This window comes from Solanum pennellii, chromosome 11 (genome assembly GCF_001406875.1).
Source record: "Solanum pennellii chromosome 11, SPENNV200".
NCBI lineage: Eukaryota > Viridiplantae > Streptophyta > Magnoliopsida > Solanales > Solanaceae > Solanum > Solanum pennellii.
Window position 1 is genome coordinate 22,248,833 of NC_028647.1, and position 14,575 is coordinate 22,263,407.

Genomic DNA, 14,575 nt, shown 5'->3' on the forward strand with positions numbered 1-14,575 from the left:
AGACAAGGGAAAACAAGAGATAGACAGAGACCTTATGGAGTTATGTTCTATGACACAATTAAAGAGTAATGAAGAAAGTTAAATTGTAGTATCCTATAGCTTTTTGTCCATTGATGTGTCGCGACTCACACCAATGACCAAGATAATACTACACGTGACTTGTGAGACTTTTAGACGCTAAACTATTTCCCATAACCCTATGCTATGATCCCAAGTCTGTCAAGATCCGAGAGCACCCTTAGAAGTTAGGAGGAACCCTCATTTTGTTATCGGGCGTACTTGAGTCTTTGGGGTCATGTACAAGCCGTTCAACTATCGTTCATTACATAAGACATAAAAAGTAGTGCAAAATTAAAACTTTTCACGAATAATTTAATAAAAAGGGACTCTATCATTAATACTTAAGTGATCTTATGATCACAAGCAAATAAAAAAGACAAGACATATTTAATTAGGGACACGAACCTTTACATTTAAACGAGATACATAATAAATCTCAACATAAATAAACTAAGAAGATAGGAATCATGCCCTCGAATATATGAGGACAAACTTTGTCTTGAGAGGAACTTTCCCAAGCTTTGCCTTCTAAACTTCAACCTTGCTTCCAACCTATACTTAGATAGTATAGAAATGTATGCGGTTAGTACAAATAATGTACTATGTATGGCATATGCAAAAACATTCAAAAGGTGACATTTTAGTAAAATATATTTCATGCAATTTAAGTAAAACATTCAAGAATATAGAAGAAAAACTTCATATGGAACATCGTTTAACACAGACAAAAATTTCTAGCATTTTATACAAAGGAGGTAATTTATAGTAACTTTCCAAAGCTTATAGTGAACTCAAATTTACATTACAGTGAACTATTTGAACCATCACAATAAATCATTTAAAGAATTAACAATGAATTATCCTATTCTACATTAGTGAAGTTCCAAGGCCAAGCAAAGAGAAAGTTAACTCATTTTCGTAAGAGTTTCCCTACCTCGGGATTATTGTAGGACTCAGTAATGTAAGACATAAAGAAAGCATGGATATGACTTCTTCAATACACACCAAAGCAATCCTTAAGACTACCCCTTTCGGCTTACTCACCGCGGGAGAACATGTCCCTTACTCAAGGACAAGACATCAAAAGGACACCCAACAGACCACCAAAGTCTTCCCTTTCGGAATTCCCACATAATGCAATGAGTTGATAGCATCCAATACTACCACCTACCCTAAGTAACTATTGTTTTAGAAGGTTTGGCTCCATGTCTTTCCTTTCGGAAGGTCCTAGCTAATGCAATGAGTAGATAACATCAAATACCACCACCTACCATTAGTAGCACGTTCTTTTAGAAAATTTAGTTCAATCAATTATTTTGTGGAGGATTATCTTAACCTACATAGACCATGAGAGCTAGACATAGAATTCCGACTTTAACCTCTATCAGATGAGGGATCCTCAATTTCCTATAGTAAGGTCATTCTTTTTTGCTTTTACATGGCTTTCCCAATAGCTACACCTATGTGGGCGCATAGTTAAGGGACAAGGAGATTGCTACTAAGTAACTCATTCTCTACTAACGAGGAGTATTCATCTCAAGAGGTACATTGGAATACAAAATCTAAACTCACGAAGTGTAACCACCTCTTCTTCATATCCTCTAGGTGCTAGACATAACCCCTACGGGTTATAAACACTTTAAACAATAGGTTAAGGATATCTAGTGTACACCACATCTCAACACAAGAAGGGAATTCATCCTCCGTCCTATCTTAGAAAGCTCTTAGGATGTAGTGAGGTTGCCACTAAACACTTCATCTCAACTCACAAAGAGTGCTCACCTCAAAACTGCTCTATTTACTCAATTTAATTTCATACATTCATTTAAGTGTGTGTGTTTACTTGTGAGCACATGTTACCTATGAGCATCATTTCATTAACACTATTTTCTATACACGCTTTAGACCTACAATTATCAATTTACACAATTTACATGCTTCACCAGGTCATATACTTTACTGAGGCAAAATCTAAACCTAACATGTTATTCAACTTCACAAAACACAATACAAGACCTATCGTCGATATCACTTTATTTTATGTACTAGGACCTCAAAGCCACACTCACAAAAAATACTAAGTAATATGAAGTTCATCAAATAAATACCCCCACAAGAAGGTGGACCATACCACTCACGAGCAATTTATAACAAGAATTATACAATATAGGCCATCATCCACTATAATAAAATTCTCAATATTCATCATAATAAGTCCCTTAGGGAAGTAGCGAAACCAAAATAACAACATACGAAAGCCAAAGTTCATACCTTACCCTATTATGCTCATTTAATCCATTTCTTAAGCTAAATGTTTGAAATATGAATATACAAGATTTCATTAGGTTTTTAACATTAAAATGATCAATTCATACAAGAATAAACATAGTTAAATCATATGAACCCCTTTACGAGAAGACCCATACATAAAATGAAAGATAAAACGTAATCGAGTTTGAAAAGCCTTTTTGAAATTTTTTGAAAATGACTCCTTCAATGGAAGAGGTTTCAAATATGGATAACATACCTTACATTGAAGAAATACCAAAGTTTTTGTTTGAGAAACGACCACCAGAAGCCCTCTTAGAACTTCTTGGCTACTAGCTTCCATGGTAACTTGGGAGAGTTTTCTAAGAGAGAGGGTTTTGGGTTTTAGGAAGAGGAGTCTAAAATTAGGTCTTAGGGTTGAGAACACACCAATATACCTAAAAAACCCTATAAAAAGATTCCTAGGGTCATAAAATACTTGAGTTTAATTTAACAAACACCCCAAGACTTTACAGGAAACTTATAGATTTTAGGCAGTCTCCACCAACGGACCAACCAACGGGCCGTTTGTCAATGGACGGACCGTTGGTGGGGTCTGGTTTGTTTATAATTAGATCCATGCTGAGCCTGGCCATCCATACTTGCGGGGAAAATTGACTACCTAGGTCGATGGACCGTTGGTGGACCAACGGGCCGTCCTTAGGGTCGTTTATTGGTCATTGCTTTTTCCGCTTGATCCTAGTCTTGGGACCTTCATCTAGGGTCCCTTCTGAGTCCTAGGTTTGCTCGTGACCGGATGTTAAACCCCTAAACTAAGTCATCTAGGCATTAGAAAAATCCCACCTCAATTTCGATTAAAATGAACACATAAAACTCACTCAAACACATCAAAACACACAAGCGCTTTTGAGGCAAACCTTTCGAAAGTCATGGACGTTCTTGGACGTTTGACCTCCAAACTTCACACACTGACTAACAACACTAAAGTAAATCATTTTAACTTTCAATTAACTCATGAAACACTCACGAGGCTTCAGTTAATCATTGTTCATTTTGGGCATTACAACCTCATGTTGTCAAGGTCGTCTAATACCTTTCTGGGGGTACAGAATAAAACTACAAAAGAGATCCACTAGTTTATGATAAAAAACTAATTAATCATATAAAAAGTATTACCCTTTTCTACCAATGGAGACCCTAAATTTTAAAAACTCAAGCTCAATCGAAAATCGAGGATCAATACCACAACAAAAATGAATCTAGCATGTGTTTAGAAATATAATTTTTTTTGTGGTTTGAGATAAAGACTCGATGAGTCCGAGATGCAAACTCATTTACAACTTTGTTTGCATAGATTTAGTGTCCTATAATTCATAATTTGTGCCAAAACTGATGCTAAATCCTAGATTTTCAGGTATATGAATTGAGAAACAAAGCAAGGATACTATCATACAAAATGAAACAAAAAGATCTTAAAAATGAAGAAAGGAGAGCCTCAGGATCGCCAAGGTAACTCGGTGTGCCACTGATGAGTCCTCAAATTGGACTAATTAGGGCGTTATCTTAATGAAAATACTTCTCCCCTGAGCCACCACCCTTCTAAACCAATAGCCTCTTTAAAGATGTTATTTTGGTGGTCATAATTATTTTGGAGATATGGAAATAAAAACCAGTAATAAAAGACATGAAAATAATACTTTAAGGCAATAACAATGACATAAAGATCTACGTAAAATCAACACCTTACTTTAAGAGCTTAATGAAACAATTAACTTCAAACAACATAGAGGAGGATTTACCAGACTTGCTTTTGCAAATACAATTTCTATACCAGCACATGGGGGGATAATTAAACAAGTATAAAATAGTGAAAATATAATGATGTAGTTCAAGGTACTATGGAGAGGGGGAAATATTGTTAGCTATTTGGAGATAGTACGCTGCCACTATGTTTCCTTTTATAGGAATAAAACAAATGAGATTCACTTTATTGGTATTAATCGCAAGTATTAGATTTCATCCCAAAGGGATATAAAATCGAATAGCCTTCCATATCTTATCCTATGACCGATATTACTATCTCGATTCAACCTTCCGTTTTCTATTTTAATATACAATTTAAGTCATGGTAATCTAAAATTAGCAGCTATCACACCATGAGCCTCGTAAAATAGCAGCTAACTTTGACAAATAATGAACCTATCCAGCCCTTAACATAATGTGCATCACCACACCCTCATCCTATGTCCAACACATACATTATATATCCTTTCCCAAAGATCACCAAGTTGCACCAATTATTGAATTCACCACCCCTTGAGTTCTTCATTACAACACACCCCTAATCCCTCACTCAAACTCAAACACAAGGAAGACAAAAAAATGGGGCAGTCACCTTACCTCATTTTCTGCAACTTCTCCTTATAACTTGAATTATTCTAGAACTTCAGCTTCCCTTCACACTCAAACCAAACAAGAAGAAAAAGGTCTCTTAATAACTAAGGAAGTGATATTTGTCTGCATTTGTATTTATACTTTAGCATGAATAATGTGTTTTTCTAATAATCAATGGGAAAATTAAGCAAAATCCAAGTGTTCTCACTTACCTTGATATGCAGATATGAGGGTTTTTTGAAGAACCCTGGAACAAGTAAAAACTATTGCTTTAATCTTGCAAATAAAAGAGAGGGAGAGAGCTGCAGATAATTCTCAATATTATGTGTAAAAATTGGTGAAGAAGACCTGCTCATATTTGATATATATGGAGTTTTATTTCCCACAAAAATATCCTCTAGAACCTCCTTTTTTTGGGGTCCATTTTATTCCACTAATTGGTCAAGTAGGTGATGTACCTGCCTATGCACATCAAGCAACTCAAACGGTAAAACTAGGTGATGCACCTAGTTGCTTTCCTTTTGTCTTTATCTATTTTGGGCGTTGACAAATTTGGATGTTAGGCTTTCTTTAATTTTTATTTTCTTTTATTATGTTTGTGCTTCAAGTGTGCCCATTACTATTATTCTAAATCTGGTCCATCAAGCTTGGGCCCTTTAACAATATCCATATAGCTCAAGTAGGTGATGCATCTGCTAGCATAATAAAGCCAATAAGGTATCTCAATTATTTTATTACATTTTATGAATATTAAATGTGTTTCCTTAAACTTAGAACTTAACTTTCAAATCTAAGATCAATTACCACCTTACTATCTTTAGTTTAAATACATGTGGTTAGTAAACTTACAGTAAACACGCTAAACCGTGCATGCCATGATACATCACATACCAGCTATTTTAAACCCACACTGATCATATAAGTAACATGGACCCTCACCTATACTATATGGCCAGTAGTATCAAACGATTAGAACATGCATATGCGTAAGACGGGCTGTTACATCCTTCCCCCTTAAAACATTCGTCCTCGAATGTTACCATAGTTATCAGGCCCAAAATAATTCAAGCCTAAGTTATTACTACTATTAATCAGATAATACATATAGATGTATACTTACTTGTCGGCATATAAAGTAAGCATTTTCATCTTTCTCTTGGATCTAAAAGAGATTAGGATACTAAAATTTTATTGTCTCTTCCTCTTCCCATGTAACTTCTTCAACTTGTTGGTTCCTCCATAAAACTTTACAGAAGCTACCTCTTTGTTTCTTAACTTCTTAACTTGTTGATAAAGAATAGCAAAATGTACTTCTTAGTAAGTGATATCTCCTGTAACCTGTGCATCTTTAGTAGGACTAATACAAGATGGGTCAACTACAAATCTTAGTAGCACTGAGACATGAAACTCCAGATGAACTGATGAAACCTCTTGTAGTAGCTCTAACTCATAGCCTGCTTGGCCGAGTTTTCGAATAATGTTATATGTCCCTATATACCGTGAACTCAACTTTCCCTTTTAACCAAACCTCATTACCCCTTTAATTGGACACACCTTCAGAACACCCAATCCCCTTTAGAAAATTCTATTCCTCTCCTTATAATATCCACATATGACTTATGTCAACTTTGAGGGATTTGTACCAGATATTTTATCACTTTTACTTTTTCCATAGCTTAATTTAAAAGATTTGGCCCAAATAAGGAAGTTTCACCTATTTTGAACCAGCCAATTGGTGATCTACACTTTCAACCATATAAGGCTTCATAAGGTGCAATTTTAATGCTCGAATAGTAGTAATTTTTATTAGCAAATTCAATAAGTGGTAGGTGATAATCCCAATTACCATTGAAATCTGATATACAAGCTCGCTGCATATCCTCAAGTGTCTGAATTTTACGTTCTGCCTGGCCATCCGCTTGAGTGTTAAAGGTTGTACTTAAATTCACTTGGGTTCCCAAAATATTCATAAACGACTTCAAAAAGTTGCAGCGAACTAAGCTCCTCTATCAGATATTATAGATATTGGCACTCCATGTAGTTGAACTATATCTTTAATGTACAAACTCACATAGTTTTTGGTTGTACAGGTAGTTTTTACCAGCAAGAAATGCGCTGCTTTCGTGAGTCTGTCGACTATTACCCATATGGAGTCAAACTTCCAAAATGAGGGAGGCAAACCAGGGAAAAAATCCTTTTTGATCATGTCCAATATCAAAATAGGAATTTCTATACGCTGCATAAAACTTCCAGGCCTCTGTGTTCTACTTTTACGTGTTGACTATTTGGACATAGAGCCACAAATTCTTTAATGCTCCTCTTGATGTCCTTCCACCAATACTTTTCTTTCAAGTCATGATATAATTTAGTGACCCCGGATGCACAGCGTATCAAGAATGATATGCTTCTATCATGATCCTCTTTCTTAGTTCATCTACATTAGGTACCCACAATCTGTTTCGATATCGAAGTACTGCCTCTTGTGAAAAGTCAAATTCCTTTGCCATACAATGTTGTACATTCTCCTTAAGCTATAAAAGAATAGGATCATTGTACATCTTCTATTTCACTAACACTACTAATGAGGATTTTGCCGAATTTTGCACAATAACCCCTTCATCTTGAGATTTAAGAAGAATAACCCCCAAGATAGCTAGTTGGCATAGATCCTTACTTGTTCCTTGTTGTTCCACAGAGTGCCTACAAGTTCTTGCTAGTATTTTATGGCTTAAAGCATTAGCTACTACATTTGCTTTACCGGGATGATACAAGATATCAATGTTATAATCTTTTAATAGCTCCAGCCACCTTAGTTGCCTCAGATTTATGTCCTTTTGCTTAAAGATATATTGCAAACTCTTGTGATCAGTGTTTATGTCAACATGAATGCAAAAAAGTAATGGCGCGATATCTTTAAAGAAAACACAACTACTCCTAGCTCTAGATCATGGGTTGGATAATTTTTCTCATGTGTCCGCAGCTGCGTGGATCCATAAGCTATAAAATTACCATGCTGCATCAATACACAACCTATGCCCACTACAGAAGCATCATAATACACTGTATAGCCTTCCATGCCTTTTGGAAGTACCAATACATGTGTAGAAGTTAATTTATTCTTCAGCTCTTGGAAGCTTCTTTCACATTCATCACTCCACTAAAACTTGGTTTCTTTGTCTGTTATCTTTGATAATGGTGCATCGATGGAAGAGAACCCTTTCAACGAACCTTCTTTAATAACCTGCCAATCGAAGAAAACAACGGATCTCTGTAGGCATTGTATCTCTTGGCCAGTTTTTTCACGCCTTCTATCTTGTGGTTATCAACCCTTATTCCTTAATCAGATACAATTTGACCTAAGAATGCCACATATTTCAACAAAAACTCACATTTGGAGAACTTTGCATACAATTTAAGATCATGAAGAATTTGCAAAACGTTCTTCAAGTGATTAGCGTGATCCTCTTCCAATCATGAATATACTTAAATGTCATCTATGAACACTATCACAAACAGGTCTAAAAAATTCTTGAGCACCATATTCATCAAATACATAAAAGTTGTAGGGGCATTTGTTAGACCGAATGACATGACTAAGAACTCAAAATGACCATACCCTGTTCGGAAATATGTCTTGGGTATATCTTTGTCTTTGATCCTCACTTTGAAATAACCTGACCTTAGGTCAATCTTTAAAAAACACCTAGGACCTTGTAACTGATAAAACAAATCATCAATTCTAGGGAGGGATATTTGTTCTTAATAGTTACCTAATTCAATTGCCGGTAGTCGATACACATTCTTAACGATCCATCATTCTTGCGTAAAAATAAAATAGGTTCCCCCCATGGGGACATACTAAGTTTTATGAATCCTTTTTCTAATAAGTCTTTTAATTGATCCTTTAACTCCTGTAGTTTTATCGGAGCCATTCTATACTAAGGAATTGAGATAGGTTGAGTATTTTGAAGGACATCAATACAAAACTCTACTTATTTTTCTGGAGGCAAACCTGGAAGATCCTTAAGAACACATTAGGAAATTCATTTACCACTGGAACCGATTGAAGGGTTTGTGGCTCTGCATCTACATTTTTCACTCTGACCAGGTGACAAGTGTATCTTTTTGAAATCCTCTTCTTTTCCTTAAGATAAAAAATAAATTTACTGCTTGGCGCCCAAATATTACCTTTCTATTCGAGGACTACCTCTTTTGGAAACTGGAACTGCACAATTTTAGTCGGAAATCTACTGTCGCATAACAAGAAACTATCCAATACATACCCATTATAACATCAAAATCTACAATGTCTAGGTCAATAACGTCAGCCAATGTATCGGGATCACAAACAGTTACTATGCAATTACTATAAATTCTTCTAGCTATAATAGACTCATTCATAGGTGTAGACTCTTCAAATGTCTTCACTAATTATTCTGGTATTCTTTTGAAATTTCCAGCAATCAATGTTGTAACATATGATAGGGTAGAACCCGTAACAATTAATGCTAGAAAAGGAAACATAGTGGCAGTGTACTATCTCCAAATAGCTAACAATATTTCCCCCTCTCCGTAGTGCATAGACCTACTTAATCATATGATCACTATTTTAAACTTCTGTAATTATCCCCCATGTGCTAGTATAGAAATGGTATTTGCAAAAGCAAGTCCGGTGAATCCTCATCTTTTTTGTTTGAAGTAAAATGTGTCATTCAGCTCTTAAAGTAATGTGTTGATGTTACATAGATCCTTATGTAATTTTTATTGCCTTGACGTATTATTTTCACGTCTTCTATTAAATTTTTGTACTTCCACATCTCCAATATGATTAGACCACAAAAATAACATCTTAAAAAAGAGTTACATTGTAAGACCCCGAAAATGACTTAGGTAAATCTAGAGCTTAACATGGTTGTCGTGATGTTCTAAGGTCCTAAAATTTTTTATTATGTGGGTTTGAGGCAATTTCTAAGAGCTTAGGTTCTTTGGAAGTTAAACGTTAAGGGATGACCAATACGTTCGGCGACTAAGTGACCGATGTGACTCATTTGTGGTTCCACATGTTTATGTGTGTTTCATAATGTTATAAGGTTATTAAATGTGTTATTATAGTGTACATAGGCATTGTATCAAGTTTTGTGCAGTTTGGAGGTCAAACATCCAAGAACGTCCATGTCGTTTGAAAGGCTTACTTTGAGATGACCCTGTGTGTCTATGCATGTTTTGTCGAGTTTTATGTGTTCATTTTAGATTAAAATCATGGGTAGGTCAATTACTTATATGTTATTATGTTTGGGTCTGAAATGTACGTGTACGACTCCATAGAACACCCACAAAAAGCATCATAAAGGAGGACCCCAACTAGGAGCACAACGCTGCCAGGCAGTGACGATTGACGACCTAAACGATGGCCATCGAAAATTCAATGGCCCGTTGATAGGTCACGTCGATGGATCCATCTGACCTGCAGGTGGAGGAGTTGCAGGGGAAACCAACGAGACCCGCGTCGATGAGTTGTGTGTTTCCTTCCAGCTTTCTGTTAAGTTGAGGGGTAAAGTTGTCAATTCACCCCAAGCCTCTGTAAGTATTTGGACGGTAGGTTTCATTATTTATGGGTATTTTAAGAGTATATAAGTCATTAAACTTTAATTATAACCCTAACATCTAAATCAAAACATATTCCCTCCTAAAGCTCCTACAAAAGCTCCATGAGAGTCAAGGTGAAGATGGAGCTTGAAGATGGTTCTTCAATGGAGTTTCTTCTTTGATTTCCATTGGTTTCTTCAAATAAGGTATTGGATTTCTTCATCTAAGGCTTGCTATCACCTTATTGCCAATTTCAAAGATTATTTTCAATGATTTCCAAAAGATGAAAAGTCCAATTTCTACTTTAGTCTTGAGTTCTTGCATAAATCATTTTCAAACGTTAAGATATGATGTAATTGATGTATAATTAATGTTTTCCAATGAAATTCTCCATGAACCCATGACATTCACAAATCTCTCAATTTGACTAAAATATGGTTTATGTGATCATGATTTGAGATTGATGAAGTCATGTGTACATTGTTATGGACTTTTTATTCGTGTATGGATTAGGATTAATTGGTTTATAGTCTGTTTCAATTTGATCAATTGAGTAATGAATATTCTTATATCTTTTGACTACTAAGCCTATTGAATTTATATTGACTTAATGCTTATGATTATAATGTAGTTTTCTATGGGCTAATGAATAAAGTAAGGATTATATTCAATTGATCTCTAATTGTTCTTATATTGATAAATATATATTGAATTGACTGAGATTCATTAAGCATTATGTTTTATGTATTATATTGATGCTCATAGCCATAGGTAGGGCCTTATGTTATCAAATTGGATGATTTAGCCTTGAAATCGAAGTGGTAAGATGGAGTGGGGGTATGATTCCCGAATTACATTTATTTTATGTTAAATTAGACTTCAATTATGTTGTAATTGGTATGGTCGAGTTATGGTGGTTGTACTATGTAAATTGATGCGGCCTTGTCGGTGTTAGTTTATGCAATATGATGATCATGGCCTTTTCAGCACTACTTGAAATATTATGATTATTTGTGTAGTTTATTAATGTGAAGTATGAGCATATCTATCTACATGTGAATAAATGGAATGTAAGTGTGCTTTCTATGTATGCTACGAGATCATGTCGACTATGACTATGTTCTTATATGTGTAGTCTTAGATGTTGATACATTATTGTTCCTACTTGACTATATGAGTTATGATGGTTATATTGATGATGATATGATAATGTATATGATGACATATAGTCTATGAGGCTCATTTCTATGTGCTTTAAAGAGTGACATGCTATATGTGATAAGGTAAAAGAATGTTGTATCTTGTTTGGTAGACTTGTGTCCCTTACTTGATACATGTATGAATGATATGTGAATATGAGATTCCTTTAATAGGAAGGATTAGTTCACCCTTTTCATTCATGAATGAATGATATGTGTGACCTTAGAGGATGTTAATAAGGTCATGTACGTAGAAAAGGTTTTGTTATGAATGTTGAAGTTGGGAGTCGTAACGGTATCCCTCATGTAAAGGAATGATGGACATAGGGTTGATTGGCTGGAACAGAACAATATCATCCTTAGGAAATTCATAATGACCTATTTTAGTCGCCATTTAAGGGTAGCCCTAGTATATCTCTTTTGTAGGGATAATGTGATAGGGTTATAAACTAGACAAGGAACCCTGTTCATGTGATCCTTTAACGTCAACTACTCTATGAGAACTAAGGATAGCACCGATTGAATATGTTATGAGAAGTATCTCTACTTGAGAATGAGAGTAGAGTACAATGTACCTCTACTTGAGAATGATACTAGAGTACATAAAAGCCCTTTATAGTCCTTTACCATGTGCCTACATGGGATGTGTCCTAGTTCTACCCTTGGAAAATAGTACAACCCTCATCGGAGTAGGTTAGTACTCCAGATTCCATGTCTAGCTATCATGGTCTATGTTGATTATTACCTATTAGCATCTTGGGAGATTCTTACTAGCAATAGAGAAGTTCTATGAAGTTTAGGTAGTGGTGAAGCTCAAGCAAGTGGTTCTAGTGATGCTCCAAAGAAGATCTTCTTCTATGGTCTCCACACTAGGGGTGAGCAAGAGACTTCTCCCGATGTGGTGACCGGTATGTTGAAAGTTTTCTCTTTTGATGTATATGTCTTACTTGATCCCGGCGCTACTTTATCATTTGTCACACCTCTTGTAGCTAAATTTTTTGATATTTTACCCGATATTTTGCATGGACCTTTTATAGTGTCTACTTCGATAGGTAAGTCCGTTGTTATAAAAAGGGTGTATAGAAATTGTCCAATAATGTTGCCCAATAGAGTTTCTTATGTTGACCTAGTAGAAATTGATATTTTTGATATTAATATTATATTGGGTATTGATTGGTTGCATGCATGTTTTGCCTCCATTGGTTGTAGGACAAGATATGTGAGGCTTAACTTCCCAAATGAACCCATTATTGAGTGGAAGGGGGGAAATTATATTCCTAGAGGTTGTAACATTTGTTTTCTAAAAGCATGCAAAATTATCTGAAAAGATTGTCTATATCATATAGTAAGAATCCATGATCTAGACTCCGAAGTTCCTCCCATTGAGTCAGTCCCCGTAGTGACTTAATTCTCGGAGGTCTTTCCTAATGACCTTCATTACATTCCTCCATAACGGGAAATTGACTTTTGCATTGATTTTCTACAGGATACAAACCCCATATCATTTCCTCCTTATTAGATGGCTTCGGTCGAGTTGACCATCAGGGTTTTATAAGTCCTAATATTTGACCATGAGGTGATCCAGTTTTGTTTGTGAAGAAGAAAGATGGGTCTTTGAGAATGTTTATTGATTACCGCCAACTCAACAAGGTCACTATTAAGAATAAGTACCCTCTTCCTTGGATGGATGACTTGTTTGATCAACTCCAAGGGGCGAGCTACTTTTCAAAGATAGACTTGAGGTCGGGGTATCACAAACATCGGCTGAGGGGTGAAGATATACCAAAGACGGCCTTTAGGACTAGGTATGGGCACTATGAGATCTTGGTCATGTATTTTGCTCTCACTAATGATCTAGCGGCATTTATGGACCTAAGGAACAGACTGTTTAGAAATTACCTAGATTCATTTGTCATTGTCTTCATTGATGATATTATGGTATAATCGAAGAATGAAGGTGATCATATGGGTCATCTGAGGGTGGTATCGCATACCCACAAAAAACATTAATTGTATCCCAAATATAGTATGTGTGATTTTTGGTTGAGGTCGGTGAAATTTCTTGGGCACATCATCTCTATGAGGTAGTTGAGGTAGACCCTAGAAAAACGGAAGTGGTTAAAATTGGCCTAGGCCATTGACTCCAATTGACATTAGGAATTTCTTGGGTCTAGCGGGTTATTATCGGAGTCTCACAGATGGTTTTGCGTCTATTGCGTCTTCTTTGACTACTTTGACCCATAAAAGTATGAATTTTGAGTGGTCGGAGGCATGTGAGAAAAGCTTCGAACTGTTGAAAGATAGGCTTACTTCCGCTCTAGTATTGACTTTATCGGAGGGAACAATTGGTTTTGTGGTGTATTGTGACGCGTTACGAGTGTGTTTTGGGGTGTGTGCTTATGCAACACGGGAAAGTCATAGCCTATGCCTCTAGGCAACTTAAGGTACATGAGAGAAACTATCCCACTCATGAACTTGAGTTAGCTGCTGTGGTGTTTGCTTTGAAAATTTGGAGGCATTACATTTATGGGATTCATGTTGATGTGTTTATCGATCATAAGTGATACACTAAATTTTACTTCTCGAAACAAAGTAAAAGTGGTTGAATCAAGTAAAGAACCCAATTAGTAAGGTTGGGATCGTTCCCACGAGGAAAATGGTTCAGACATAACTTTTTCTATTATTACTTCTATTTAGCAAAGTATTTCCAGAAAACTAATAACTAAAGTAGAGTTTTCATTAATGAAAGCAATTATCTAACTTAAAGTAAAAAAGTGACAGGTTCAAGTATTGGAGTTTAATCAAGTAATGAGAGTAACTAGGGCGTAGTGTTCACCACAGGCTCCTAACTTGGTAATTCAGTATATAAAAATCTTTTCCTAGTATCTTGCATGAAAAACGATATGTTAATTATCTCAAAATCTTTGGTCCGAAATCTATAGCATTTCACTCCGCACCTTGGTTCGGCTATGTGTGTTGTTTACTAAACCTTATCGTTACCTGATATTCAGCATCATATTTAATATTTGTCTAAGTTGTTACTTTGTACAAACTGACACTAGCCTATT